Source organism: Peromyscus leucopus, chromosome 19 (genome assembly GCF_004664715.2).
Source record: "Peromyscus leucopus breed LL Stock chromosome 19, UCI_PerLeu_2.1, whole genome shotgun sequence".
Classification (NCBI taxonomy): Eukaryota; Metazoa; Chordata; class Mammalia; order Rodentia; family Cricetidae; genus Peromyscus; species Peromyscus leucopus.
The window spans coordinates 72,716,102-72,729,873 of NC_051079.1; the positions used below are offsets into that span (position 1 = coordinate 72,716,102).

The 13,772-nt window shown below is 41.6% G+C and overlaps 1 pseudogene; it reads right to left on the minus strand.

Annotated features, from left to right (window-relative positions):
• Positions 1-11,049: 11,049 nt before the first annotated feature.
• LOC114696254 lies at positions 11,050-11,321 on the minus strand (annotated as a pseudogene).
• Positions 11,322-13,772: the final 2,451 nt, after the last annotated feature.

The window sequence follows — 13,772 nt, forward strand, 5'->3', positions numbered from 1 at the left end:
AGAAAGATGGGCACAGGATTTACAAGGGGCAGGTAAAGAACAGACAACTGATCCTGTAGAGTGCTCTAACTGCCTCTGTCACTGTGCGGTGTAGTTGGCATTCTAGAAATATAGGGGCATGTTTTCAAGAGACATTTCCTAAAATATACATACTTTGCAACTGCTATTTATGTGCCTGTGTTTAGAGTGTCCTGACCGTCATAATTTGATGCAAGACTTCCTGTTTCTTTAAGATTTCCCATTTCTTTAAGACTTCCTGTTTCTTTTCAGGAGACAAGAGAATGAAAATAGAGAGTTGGGAAGACAGTTCTGTGGGTGCCAAGAGTGAGAGAAAAATGCACGTTGTTGGATCAGGAAAGGTAGCTCAGTGTCACAACCAAGATACCTTCTTCCTACATTTTTTAGAAAATTTACTATTTTAACAGTAACTTTATTTTGAGGTTTTAGCGTAGCAATGCAAATAAAATACAATAAAGAAAAAAGTCATGATAGATACCCGGTTCTTTAAATGGGTGAGCACTTCTTGTCTCCTTTTGAGATCATCTTTCAGATCTGGTGTCCATTTCTTTGCTTCTGACCTTCATCATGGGGCAGGCTTGGTACCACAGGTAAGAGCATTGACTTTTGGCATGGGACCAACTCCATATCCATCCCGTGCTCTGCCACCCATTAATTGAGTCATCTTGCATGTGGGATGTAATTCTCAGGCCCTCACTTTTCTCATTTGAAAAATGTCATCTGTAGAGTGACAGTAGATCCCTCACAAGATTACTGTATCAAAAAAGTGGCACCTGCCCATGACAAATGACAAGCAAATTCGGTTATTATTGTACTATGTTTATCACCAACACGTTGGTGTATTATTATTTATAGTAAGGCTGACATGTGAAAGGCAGAGTGGACCTAGGAATGTGGGTGCAGAGGCCTGGAAAGAAGGTGCTATAAGAATTGTCGTGTTTCTGTTTCCTTATTTGTTTGTCTCTGTACCCAGCTGAATCATGCCCTTGGGAGACTGGGGATAGCACACAGAAGAGAAACCTGCTCTTTAAACCTAAACGTTCTACTATAACACACATAAAAACTCTCCTGACAGCCTCCATCCTCTGACTTTAAATAAGTCACCATGAAAAGATTTGTTTGCTTTTGTTTTCTCAGTTCATTTGGGTGTTTTGACGAACCCTTCCTGAGCTTTGGAGGAGTGCACAGCCCTGGGTACCGGCCAGCAGGCTTGGGAAAGAGGAAGAAACACATACAATGGGGCAGAGATTCAGACCTGAACCTGCAGACCTACAGGGATGTGGTCTTGGTGTGATGTGAGAAGACCTCAGATTGGGGAGACTGCTGAGGGCAGGGAGGGCCTGCTGCCTTGCTGGAAGGCAGGATGGCTGCAGATGCTGTGTCCACCATGGAGGTCAAGGTAAAGGATGCTTGCTAAAGATGGGCAGAGAGGCTCTATGTGAGCCTGGTACATAGGGCAGAAGGAACTCCATTCCACTGAAACACAGAGTCAGAGAAGTCTTAGGGCTAGAAAGCCGTTCACTGACTTGTATTGGCTTGCATTCCATACTCCATGGCTACCCTTCCTACTTTCCCATCAATGGATGACATGCACTTGTACTTTTGATAGTTGTCAGGTGATGCATTTATTTTGGTTACTTGTGACAGATGAACTGTACACCCATTTACACATTTGGAGTCTGTTTTTCACTGCATACCCTTGGTGTATCCTCTTTTTTAGGAGCTCTTGCTGTGTTCTGGATACTGTTCTGCTAACTCTCATCTGTCAGCTTTCCCCAATGGTTTATGTTTTTAAAACTCAAATTTCCCTCCTCTTTATTTAGACCATAAGAGGATTTTTGAAAAGAGTATTGTTAGGGTCACTGTGGGTCTTCACTGAGCCTTGGCACACATTGGGAGGTCAAAGAATGACTTTGGAGTCAGTTCTCGCCTTTCCTCCTTTATGTAGGATTGGGATTGAATTTAGTTGCTTTTGCACGACAAGCCTCTCTACCCACTGAGCCCTCTTTCCAGCCCCATGACAGGATGTGCATAATTCACTTCCATTAGCCGTCAAGTTTCACTGTTTATGTGCTAGGTCATTCATTTTCATGGGGTATAAAATATGAATCCAACTATGAATATATTGAGTTTTCCTATCAATAGTTTATTTTTAAAAGTCTGTTTTATTGTGTGTTTTCCTTGTAAAATAACAGGCAGATTTGTGACCTCTTTCCACTGTCTCTTGGGAACGTGTGTGTCTCTGCACTGGAGTTGCCTTGCTCTGCAGCTCTGTAGGTGGCCTTAGATCTGGAAAGTGAGGTAGCTCTGTTTGATCTTAATTTTTAAATGTTAAGTATTTGGCTACACGGTGGGAGCTTTTCATTCTGAGTATATGAGGCTGAGGAATCCTTCAAAAACCCTCTGGAATGTTGATTGGGATAATATTGAATTATTGGGTTATTTTGGGATCACAAAATAACCTGCCACAAAAACCATAAACTAAAACAAAATTTCAATGGCAAGAAAACAAAAGTTGAAGTAGTCATCAAAGCTACTATGTCCCTGCCATGCCAGGTTTCAGGAAACTCCAAGCACATATGCTGGCCTCTTCTCCTTATCATGACCTGTCCTGGCATTTTATATTTCTACAGTGACCCATCGATTTTCTCAGCTATTACATTTATTAGCACAAAATTGACACTGGTGTTCTTTTTTCCCCTTTTATTGAAAACAGATTTTTTCTCATGTAATATATCCTGATTGTGGTTCCTCCTCCCTCTACTCCTCCAGTTCCTCCCCACCTCCCTTCCCATCCTGATCTACCACCTTTCTCTCTCTCAAACAGGCTTATAAGAAATGATAATAAAATTAAATTAAACTAAGATAAAACAAGAATTGACACATTGGGATAGGTCAAAACAGATAAATATAAGGGACCAGAGACCCACTCATTCACACCCTCAGAAATCCCATAAAAACACTAAAGTGGAAGCCATAATATGTATGCAAAGGACATAAAAGGGAAAAGGAGGGAAATAAATAATCAAATAAAAGCAATGTAAAAATATAAGATAAAGTTTTTTAAAAATGCAGGGAAAGAAGCCCTGCCATTATAAGATGGGGAACCTCCAGAGACACCCTTTAGCTTGTTTCCTACTGGGCAAGCGGACTGCCTTTAAGAGCAGTGTGCTGTCCCAGTGAAAGCTCTCTTGGTGAAAGCAAAATCTCCATTTGCAAGTGGTTATCAAGTGGAGATAGCTTCCTTCTTGGATGGGGACATGTGTCCACTTCTCCTTTCAGCTCCAGGACTCTGTCTGGTACAGACCCTTGCAGGCCCAGTGCCTGCTGCCTCAGTCTCTTTGAGTTCATATGTACAATGATTCTGTTGATTCAGAGGGCTTTGTTTTCTTGGTGTCTTCCATGCCCTCTGGCTCTTACAATCTTCCTTTCTCCTTTTTCATAGGGTTTACTGAGCCCCGAGGGGAGGGATTTGATGGAGACAGCCCATTTAGGGCTGAGTGTTCCAAGGCTTCTCATTCTCTACATCATATACGGCTGTGGGTCTCTGTATTTGTTCCCATCTGCTGCAGGAGGAAGCTTCTCTGAGGATTGTAGCATGAGAATTTTCTCTCTGGGTCCCACCAAGCCCCTGCAGTCCCTTAGCCCACTTATAAAATAAACATACAGATGCTTATATTATTTAAACTGCTTGGCCGTTAGCTCAGGCCTATCATTGTCGAGCTCTTACTCTTATATTCAGCCCATTTCTATTAATCTATACTTTGCCATGTTGCTCCTGTCTTACTGGTACCTTAAATCTTCCTTGTCCTGGAGGCAGCTGCAGTCTCCCCTCTGCCTTCCTGTTCCCTCAATTCTCCTCTCTGTTAGTCCCACCTATACTTCCTGCCTGGATACTGGCCAATCAGTGTTTTATTTATTGACCAATCAGAGCAACACATTTGACATACAGACCATCCCACAGCACTTCCCCTTTTCTTTCTTTCTTTTTTTTTTTAAAGGAAGGTTTTAACTTTTACACATCTCCAAAGCCAGCTTGGTACATTTGGGATTTTGGGCGTAGCTTCTCTTACTACTTCCTGTTGGAGGAGGGTGCTGTATCTTATGGGGACACAAAGAAAATTTTAGGATTGTGGAGTAGTCCGTAAGGGTGTATTGTCTGAGCCCAGTTGCCTTGAAACGGTTCTGGATGTTGGATCATCTGGGCCATGGTGTCATCAGAGACCTTTCAGGGGGTCTTGGCTGGTCAAACCTGATGTATCTTAATCTGCAACAAATTCATGGCCTCTTGCTTTCTGTGGAAACAAAAGCAGAGCCTCTTTTCCAAAGCAACATATCCTTACATCCAAATTTTGAAGTCAAGGTACCTTTAAAATATACATATTGGTTTAACTCAGTATCTTTTACCATCAAATGTTTTTCTGCAATTAAAAATCCCAAAGACAACACAATCCAGATTCTCTGTGTAATATTCATCTTTATGTGGCTTATTTTTTTACATTAATTTTACTGTCTCTTTAAAGACTTTATTTTTTAAAACCATGTATTTGTTTATATAACTGTATATATCACCTTTTTTGTCTCTTTCAAGCCTCTGTATGTTTTATGCACATTGTAAACTATTACATCTGAATCTGTCTTATTGTGAATCTATTGCTTTGAACTGCAGCATTTGTAAGACTGAAATGGCGCTGTGGCTGCTGGCTCTACCCACCTCAGCTACCCACCTCAGCTTCCCAACATGGCGGTGGTACATTTACCACCAGCTCTGGGAGCCATTGTGGGTCTATGATTTTATCTAAGCAGAGTGTAGCCCAGAAACCTCTTTTTTTTTTTTTTTTTATACTAGTAAAGGCTAAATCCACCACACAGCAGCACTGTAATGTGCCGCTTGTAGATGTCTCATTCCTGCCATACAGTGGATGATTCTTTTGATATGTTCTTGGATTTGGTTTGCAAGCATTTTACTGAGAATTTTGGCGTCTATATTCATAAGGAAAATTTGTCTGAAATTCTCTTTCTTTGTTGGGTCTTTATGTGGTTTGGGTATCAGGATAACAATGGCTTCATAAAATGAACTGGGCATGTTCCTTCTGCTTCAATTTTGTGGAATAATTTGAGGAGTATTGGCATTAACTCTTTTTTGAAAGTCTGGTAGAATTCATTATTACAACCATCTGGCCCTGGCCTTTTGTGGGGGGGGGCACTTACAATTACTGCTTTTATTTCATTAGAGGTCATAGGTCTGTTTATATTGCTATCTCATATTGGCTTAACTTTGCTAAGTGATATGTATCGAAAAAACTATCCATTTCTTTTGTATTTTCCAATTCAGTAAAGTGTGTGTGTGTGTGTGTGTGTGTGTGTGTGTGTGTGTGTGTGTATGTTTTGAGAGGAAGTCTGTTTACTGTTTGATTTACTGAAACTTAAAATATTCCATCAAATTACCCAGGAGAATTCAGGTAGCAGAAATATATAACATGTACATTTCTTCACAAGGTCTCTAGTCAGTTTTCCAAGGCTATAAAATGATATGCACATATATGTGTACTACACCATTTAAACCATCCCCACTTTTGGTACTTAAGAACTCAAGTATAGAAATAAACTTTGTGGTACTGAAGTAACATTAGGACCTTCCCTCAACATGATTGCATAGATGTTTAAGGTTAAAAGTGAACATGATGTGAAGTTTCAAGTCAACCAATCCCATTTGAATTGTGGGTTCAAAGCAGCACATAGACACATGCCTATAAGAATACCTTCACTGAGTGCATAACTCATTGTGTGTGTGCATGTGTAAGGAGACAGGTGGAAGTCAGGGCAGGGCTGACTGAGCCACACTGGTAACTATTAGCCATATGCAGCTGTTGGCAAGACAGGCATACACAGTCTTCATAGTCAGTGTCTTCCCTGGGATATCTTCCGCACTGGAATCTCATCCATGAACAGCTGTATCTTCCTGCTCCACAGTGCAGACACCTTGGCTGCTCTACACACCTTGATGGGTGAGTCTGTTCTGCATTTAGGACCTGCAGGTTGATATATTGACACAGAAGAGGGCTGGAGCTGTTGGCTGGTGAGGGAGGAGCTCCTGCACTCACACAAAGTGTTTTTCCAGACACTCAGCGAGTCACTTTGGTTTTGTATTTCTGTTTCAACATGGAGTAAAGGTTTTTAAAGTATGTCCTCATAATTCTTTGCATTTCTTTGATATCTGTTGTTATATCTCCCTTTTCAGACCCTGGTGTTCTTCACATACATGCACACACACACACACACACACACACACACACACACATACATGCACACACACACATGCACACACACACACACACACACACACACACACACACACATGCACACACACACAATCCTGCCCTTCTAGTCTATTTTTCTTCTCATTTTTAGCTTCTAATTTTTGAAAAACAAAAACAAAAACAAAAACCACCAATTGTTCTGGATGTTTTTCTCTTCTTTTGTAAGTAAACAGGTTTGGGTTGGGATGATGCTTTCTAGTCTTCTTATCTGTGTCATTGACTCTGCCCTTGTGTCTTTAGGCTGTTCCCCCCACTTAGGTTTCCTTTCATTAAATGATCTCTTCAAAGCTTTCTCCTTTCATCCTTGTGTTTAAAAAGCTGCGACTACTCTTTGGGTCAGGCTTTTGGTACAGTTGCCAAGAATTCGTTGCTCACCTCAAGGTCAGAAGATATTTTCCAGTGTTTCCTTCTAGAGTCTTCATGGATTAATCTCTTCCATTTAGCTCTATGAACTATTTGCATTAACTATGGGGTGTGGTGTGTAGTGAGGGTCTAAGATCTTTCTTGCCACTGTTTTGCATATTTGTATCTGATTACCTCAGCCCCGATTGTTGAGAGGACTCTTTTTCATCTCTATTAATTATCTTGGCACCTTTGTCAAAATTAAGCTGATTGTTACATAAGAGTTTATTTCTGGACCCTTAATTCTATTCCACTGATTTATATGCCTATCCTGTGCCAATGCCACTCTCTTGATTAATGCAGTTTTATAGTGAACACTGAAATCAGAAAGTGTAAGTCCTCTGACTTTATTCTGGGTCAAAATTGCTTTTTGCTACTCTTTTGTACTTTTATAAGAACTTGAGTACTAGTTTGCAGATTTCCCCCCCCCATCCCCTCCCACCCCCCCAAAATTTATTTTGGCGTTTCAGTATGGTTTAGGGTTAATTTACTTATTAGTATAGGGACAATACCATCCTGACAATATTAGATATTTCAATCTTTGAACATGAAGTGCCTTCATTTATTTATGCTATTTTAATTTCTGTTGGGAATTTTAAAATAGCTTCAGAATAATATTTTGCTAACTTTATTTCATTTTGGGTGCTTTGTGAATGGAGTTTTTTTTTTTTAAATTGTTACTAAAACATATAATTTGTGTGCTGATTGTGTGCTCCATGACTTTTATAGACTTATTCACGCAGGACACCTGATATCATAACATAGTTCACGTTGTTTCCGAGCTGGATGATTCTTCTGTCTAGTCCTCTTTTGTTTCCCACTCTCCCTTTCTCCTGTTTCCTGCTTCTCCTCATCCTTAGTTTCGTGCATCTCCTATTGCACTGGCTAGGGCCATTCACCTCAATATTGAACAGACATTTCTGGTCTTCCCACTGGGAGGGAACGAAGCATTTGCTGTTTTGTTATTATGTTACTGGATTTTTATAGATGTCCTTTGTCAGGTTGAGGGCATTCCCTTCTGTTTTTTTTTTTTTTTTTGTTGTTGTTGTTGTTTTGAGATGTAGTGTTGCCATATAACCCAGACTTGCCTGGAACTTGCTATGTAGACCAGGATACCTCAGATTTGAACTGATCATTCCACCTCTGTCTTCCAAATGCTGGGATTACAGATGTGTCACACCATGCTGGTTTCCTATTTCTATTCCTATTTCCTATTTGATAATTTCTTTTTCTTAGAAATTATGAATGAAGCTGGGCGGTGGCGGTGGCACATGCTTTAATTCCAACACTGGGGAGACAGAGGCAGGTGGATCTCTGTGAGTTTAAGGCCAGAGTTTGAGGGCTACAGATCGAGCTCCAGGACAGGCTCCAAAGCTACACAGAGAAACCCTGTCTCGAAACACCCCCCCCCCAAAAAAAAAACATAAATGAATTTGGGATTCTGTCAAATGCTGTTTTTGTATCTCTCAGGTAATTTTTCTTTGGAATATTATTATATCAATGTAATCTATTAAAGTATTTGATTTTTTTTGGATGTTAAACCAACCTTGCATTTGGGGGAAAGTAGAACTTAATCAAATTTTATAATCATTTAAAGATATTTCTGAATTTTGGTTGCCGGCACTTTGCTCCAGGGGAGTCACATTTTCTAGGGATTCAGTAATGGAGTTGTAGGTGCCAGGTTGCCAGAGGAGCATTAAGGTCAGGAGTCTAAAATCACCGTGTCAGCAAGGCTGTGCTCCCATTGACAGCTCTCAGGATGGCTCCTCCCTATAGATATGAGATAGATCATTGAATCTACTCTGAGAAAAATGATAAAGAAATAATAGGATAAGTAGGTAGATCATTGAATCTACACTGAAGAAAAAAGGGAAGATATAAAAATGACAAAAGGTAGACTACTGAATATTATGAAAAGAAAAAAGAGAGAATATGGATATGATAAGATAAAAAGGGAGATTATGGAATCTACTTTTAAAAAGGAACTACTTGTTTTAAATAAGATAAGTAATGAAAATTTTTTGGTCTGAGTTTATCAGATGTTACTGGACTGGACATTGCTTATATATATAAAATGGAGTTTTTATCTGAATCTGTCAAATGTTAATGGACTAGACATCATTAATGTCATTTTTGGCTGTATATATTGTATATACTTATTGGATAGTTTTTCTTGTATTAGTTATAAGCTTTCTTTAATTTTAGACAAAAAGAGAGGAAATGTGGTGGTATTGTGTTCCCCAAAATATTGTGTACCTTAATAAACTTATCTGGGGTCAGAGAACAGAAAAGCCACTAGTTAGGCAGTGATAGCACACACCTTTAATCCTAGCATTCTAGAGGCAGAAATCCATCTGGGATTTCTGTGAGTTCAAGGCCACATTGGAAACAGCCAGGCATGGTGACTCATGCCTTTAATCCCAGGAAGCAAGCCTTTAATCCTAGGGAGTGATGGTAGAAAGCAGAAAGGTATATAAGGCGTGAGGACCAGAAACTAGAAGCATTTGGCTGGTTAAGCATTTTGGCCTGATTAAGCATTTGACTGGTTAAGCTTTCAGACTTTGGAGCAACACAGTTCAGCTGAGATTCATTCTGGATGAGGACTCAGAGGCTTCCAACCTGAGGAAACAGGACCAGCTAAGGAACTGGCAAGGTGAGATAGCTGTGGCTTGTTCTGCTTCTCTGATCTTCCAGCATTCACCCCAATAACTGGCCTCGGGTTTGATTTTATTAATAAAACTCTTTAAGATTCCTGCTACACCTCCCACCTTTTCTGGCAGTTCCCAGCAGCCTGTGGCCTCTCTGTGGATCTGTCATTCCAGCCTCTGCCTGTGTTTTCATATATGTTCTCTCCATTTGGGTCCAGATTAACCCCCTTCTTATAAGGACATCAGTTGTTCTGTGTTTGTTTGTTTTTGTTTTGTTTTATCACAGCCTGCAAGAAAACAAAGCGTGATCTTCCTGTCTGAGTTTCTCCCAGCTGCTGTGACAAAGAGCTCCCTGGCTGAGGAGATTAGAACAACAGACATTTGTTCTGTCACAGTTCTGAAGATCAGAAATCCAAGGTCCTGGTGTGCAAAAGATGGACTCCCTGGGAGGCTGCTAAGATGACATGGCTCCAGGCCTCCCTTCAGCTCCGGATGGTTGCTAACAATCTTTGGCATTCCCTGGGGTGTAGAAGCATACTTCGTTCTCTGCTGTCATCTTCAGTTGGTAATCTCTGTGTCTGTATCCAATGTTTCCCTTTTCTTAAAGACATGGCCATGTTGAATTAGAGTCCACCCTATTCTAATGTGGTTTCACTCTAACCTGATGGCCTATGAAGACTCCATTTCTTTTTCTCCCATCCCTCCCCTCTTTCCCTCCTCCTTTCCTTCCTTTCTTACCTCCTTTCCTTTTTAGTGTTGAGGATTGGATTTAGGGTCTGAGCATGCCAAAGAAGCACTCTACCAATGAGCTATATTCCTAGTGCCAAAGACCCTATTTCTTTTTCTTTTTATCATAAGCCAAACTATACCCAGCTTTATTAAAGATACTTTCCATAAACAATCATGGTTTCTCAGGCAGGACATGGGCAGACAGTCATTAACCGTATACAAGAACTTCCAAACTCCCTTCTTGTATAGACTGCCAAAATCAGAAAGCCACTATAAAACCCAATGAGTCTTCATTCGATGCTTTGAAAAGGGGGAGAGCTTAGAGTGAGGGCTGTCAGTTCACACTGAGGATGTTGTTTAACGACTTTTCACAAGCCGACCCTGACTTTCAGGAAATGAAGTGAACACGGCAGGATCATCATGGAGATCCACCATCTTTTATAAAAGGAACCGCTGCTCTTTTGGGGACACAACAATTCCACTGCAAAGTCCAGATTGCCTGATAGACCGGCAAAACCAGTTTTGGGGGTCAGGTTCCAACAGGTCTCTGGGTTTAAAGGAGTTATGTCTATGTTGTTGGTGCAGGGGAGGAGGGTATGAAAATGAATTTAGAGTTTCTCCACACACAAGGCATTTTGTGCCATGGTGGTCACGTATGTCAAAAGCAGGACGTCTCTCCTGAGAGCCAAGAGGAGTCTTTCAAAATTATCATGGAAAGATGTTTTCCCACATCAGCCACCATCAGTCCAGCTTGGGAGACATTTTGTTTGTGACACAGGTTCCTTCCCCTAAAAAACAATGAAGTGTTCTGTGTCCTAACAACATAGCTTACCAAAAAAAAAAGTAAAACAAAATTCTGCATTTCTGTAAAACTTGGTAAAAAATAGTATTTCAAACTGTGCAGTCACCAGAAGTACACAAAAATGCACGTTTCACTTGGCATCTCCAGCACTGTCAGCTTTCTGTGCCTGGTCTGTTATGGCGTCTCCATTTTCTGCAGGATTATTCGCATCCTTCCCGGCATCGGCCTTCCCCTTCTTCCCCTTGGGGACTTCTCCCCCTTCCTTGCAGGGGCTTTTTTAGGCTTGGGTTCTGGCTTTGGAAGAGCAGGTTTAGCAGACAACCTTGCAGATCTTCTCTGTATCTCGTCCTTCACCTTGGCCTTATCTCCTTTAGTATCCTGTTCAGCCTTTCTTTTGGGCATGGCGGCGGGGGACATGGGCGCTGAACACGGGGATGCAGCAGTATGGTGCACGGGTTTGGTCCATCCAGGGGTCGTTCTCACTGCTTCTTCCCAAAGACGCTATTTCTAAAGAAGGTTTTGGGAGTTAAGAATTGAACATATTTTGTTGATTGTATTAGTTAGCTTTGCTTTGTTGTGGCAACAATACTTGCAAGGAGCAGCTTCAGGCTTACAGTTGTGGTCTGTCATGGCGGAAAGGCACAGCTGAGCAGCTGAGTTCATTGGCATGATGCAGTGGGGGAGGTTGACCAGAAAGCAGAGAATAAATCTGGAACTAGAGGCCAGGTAGAACTTGCAAAGGTCCACCCCTAGTGTTCTACTTTGTCAGTCAAGTCCCGCATCCTAAAGGTTCCACAGTCTCCTGAAATATCATCCCTAGCAAGAGAAGTAGTGTTCAGAACATGAGCCCTTAGCAACCCTTCCGATTACAACCTTAACAGGGGTGGATGTAATTCAATCCAAAAGTCCTAGTGTTACTGGTTTTCAATTGTGTGGTGATGAGAGAAGCCAGTTAGTGTCCTGTCCAGTTGCCTTCCTACCCACCTGTGTAGTTTCATCTACTTCCTGTACTGCAGACTTCCATGTCTTTGAGAGTTTCAATAAAATGTATCTAACTAAACTAAAAACAAAACTAAAATTTGTCAAATTATTAAGTAATTTATGTCTTAAAGACTAGTTATAGTATATAGTATACATCAATTTCTGCTTTACAAAGATAGCTCATAAGAGTTTGTGCCTTCAAATGGGACAGTGGGGTACACTACGGATGAACTCTTGCAAAAAATATTCAGGCCTACACATTTTAATGGTGCCACCCACCTAGAACTATGAGTATGTTAGAGACAGAAGGTAACAGACATGGAATGTGCCACCCACCACCAACACCTGACTGTGGGGTCACCAATATTCTTTTGCTGGAAAGAGCCTTTGCCAGAACCACTTCATAACACAGAAGAGGACCTTCATGTCTCCAGCCAAGGGCTCAGAACCAGAGCCTTCAAATCCTTAGCTCACCGTAGCTGTGTTTTCCTCAGCCAGATGCCATCATTCTAACAGCCAAACCACTGATGAGGGGGAAGAGGGATGGAGAAAACAAAACCTTATGGGACACAGGGAGCCTGGCAGAATGGGATGACCAGGTGGAGTGTGGGACATGTAGTCCTTAGCACCCAAACAATCTTTGTTTTCAGCTTCTAGGCCTTGCTCTTTAGTCTCTGTGGCATCTGGCATGAGACCATGGGAGGACCCAGCACTTAATGCTGACTGACCTCTTGACAGGAATGTAAAAATCATTCCTGTAGAATTCTAGAGACATTTTCTTAACTTTTAAAAAATCATATAAAGGCCCAAACTTATAGAAATGTTGAGGGAATTTCATACCAAACCCTGACATGCCTATCAGAATTGTGTAATTTATTATTGGTTATCTCTCTTTCTCTCTTTTTAAGTTAACCTTTATTTTTAGTTTATAAATGTGGGTCTTTTGACAGCATATATGTCTATGTACCATATGGGACAGTGCCTGTGGAGGCCAGAAGAGTGCATGGGATCCCGTGGGGGCTGATATTACAGAAACTTTTGAGAGACCATGTGGGTTCTAGGAATCAAACTCAGGTCCTCTGGAAGGGCAACCAGTTTCCTCAACCACTGAGCCATCTGGCCATTCATGGCAAGATCTCTTTTGATCTTCGTATTGTTCCCAGCGACCTTTTACAGATGTGGTGCCGATGGCCTGATTTGATTTGACAATGGTGTCAGCGATTCTTCTTGGATGAGTTTGCCTGAGCCTCTAGATTTATAGCAATAACAAATGCCTCTTGGTGCTCATATCTGAACACCACTCAGCCACTTTATCCTGTCTGGGTAGCATTCCTGGTCTTTGGCTGGTCTCTGTGCTCCCAATGCTACTCTTTAAACAACGCCCTTGATGCTGTTTTTAATGGCCGGTGCCATCATGTTCGTTGTGGGTTCTCCCCAACTTACAGAGCAGTCTTTACTTGTCAGAACTGGTTGTGCGATGGTGTCGGCATCGTGAGTTAACGGCTGCTGTGCTGGGAGCTCCTCCAGCCCTGGGCTTCTGCAGGGGAGCAGGAAGCACTGACTCTTTGGAGACGTGATCACTGGAGGTCAGTCAAGACAGTTTCCAGCACAGGGACAAGGGCAGTTCAGATGGTGCTGAGTCCTATTTGAGGTCTTCTGTTTGTCATTTGAGACGGAGTCTCACCCTGTAGCCTAGGCTGACCTAGCACTCAGTAGGTCGCTCAGGTGAGCTTTGAACTCACTGAAGTCTTCTTGCCTCAGCCTCTCAAGTGCCGGTATTATAGGAGAGAGCAGCTGTGCCAGGCCCCTAAATCCTGCTACTCACAGGGAAGACTCTCCTGGTGATTTAAAGTGAGCCATTCATTCTGACAT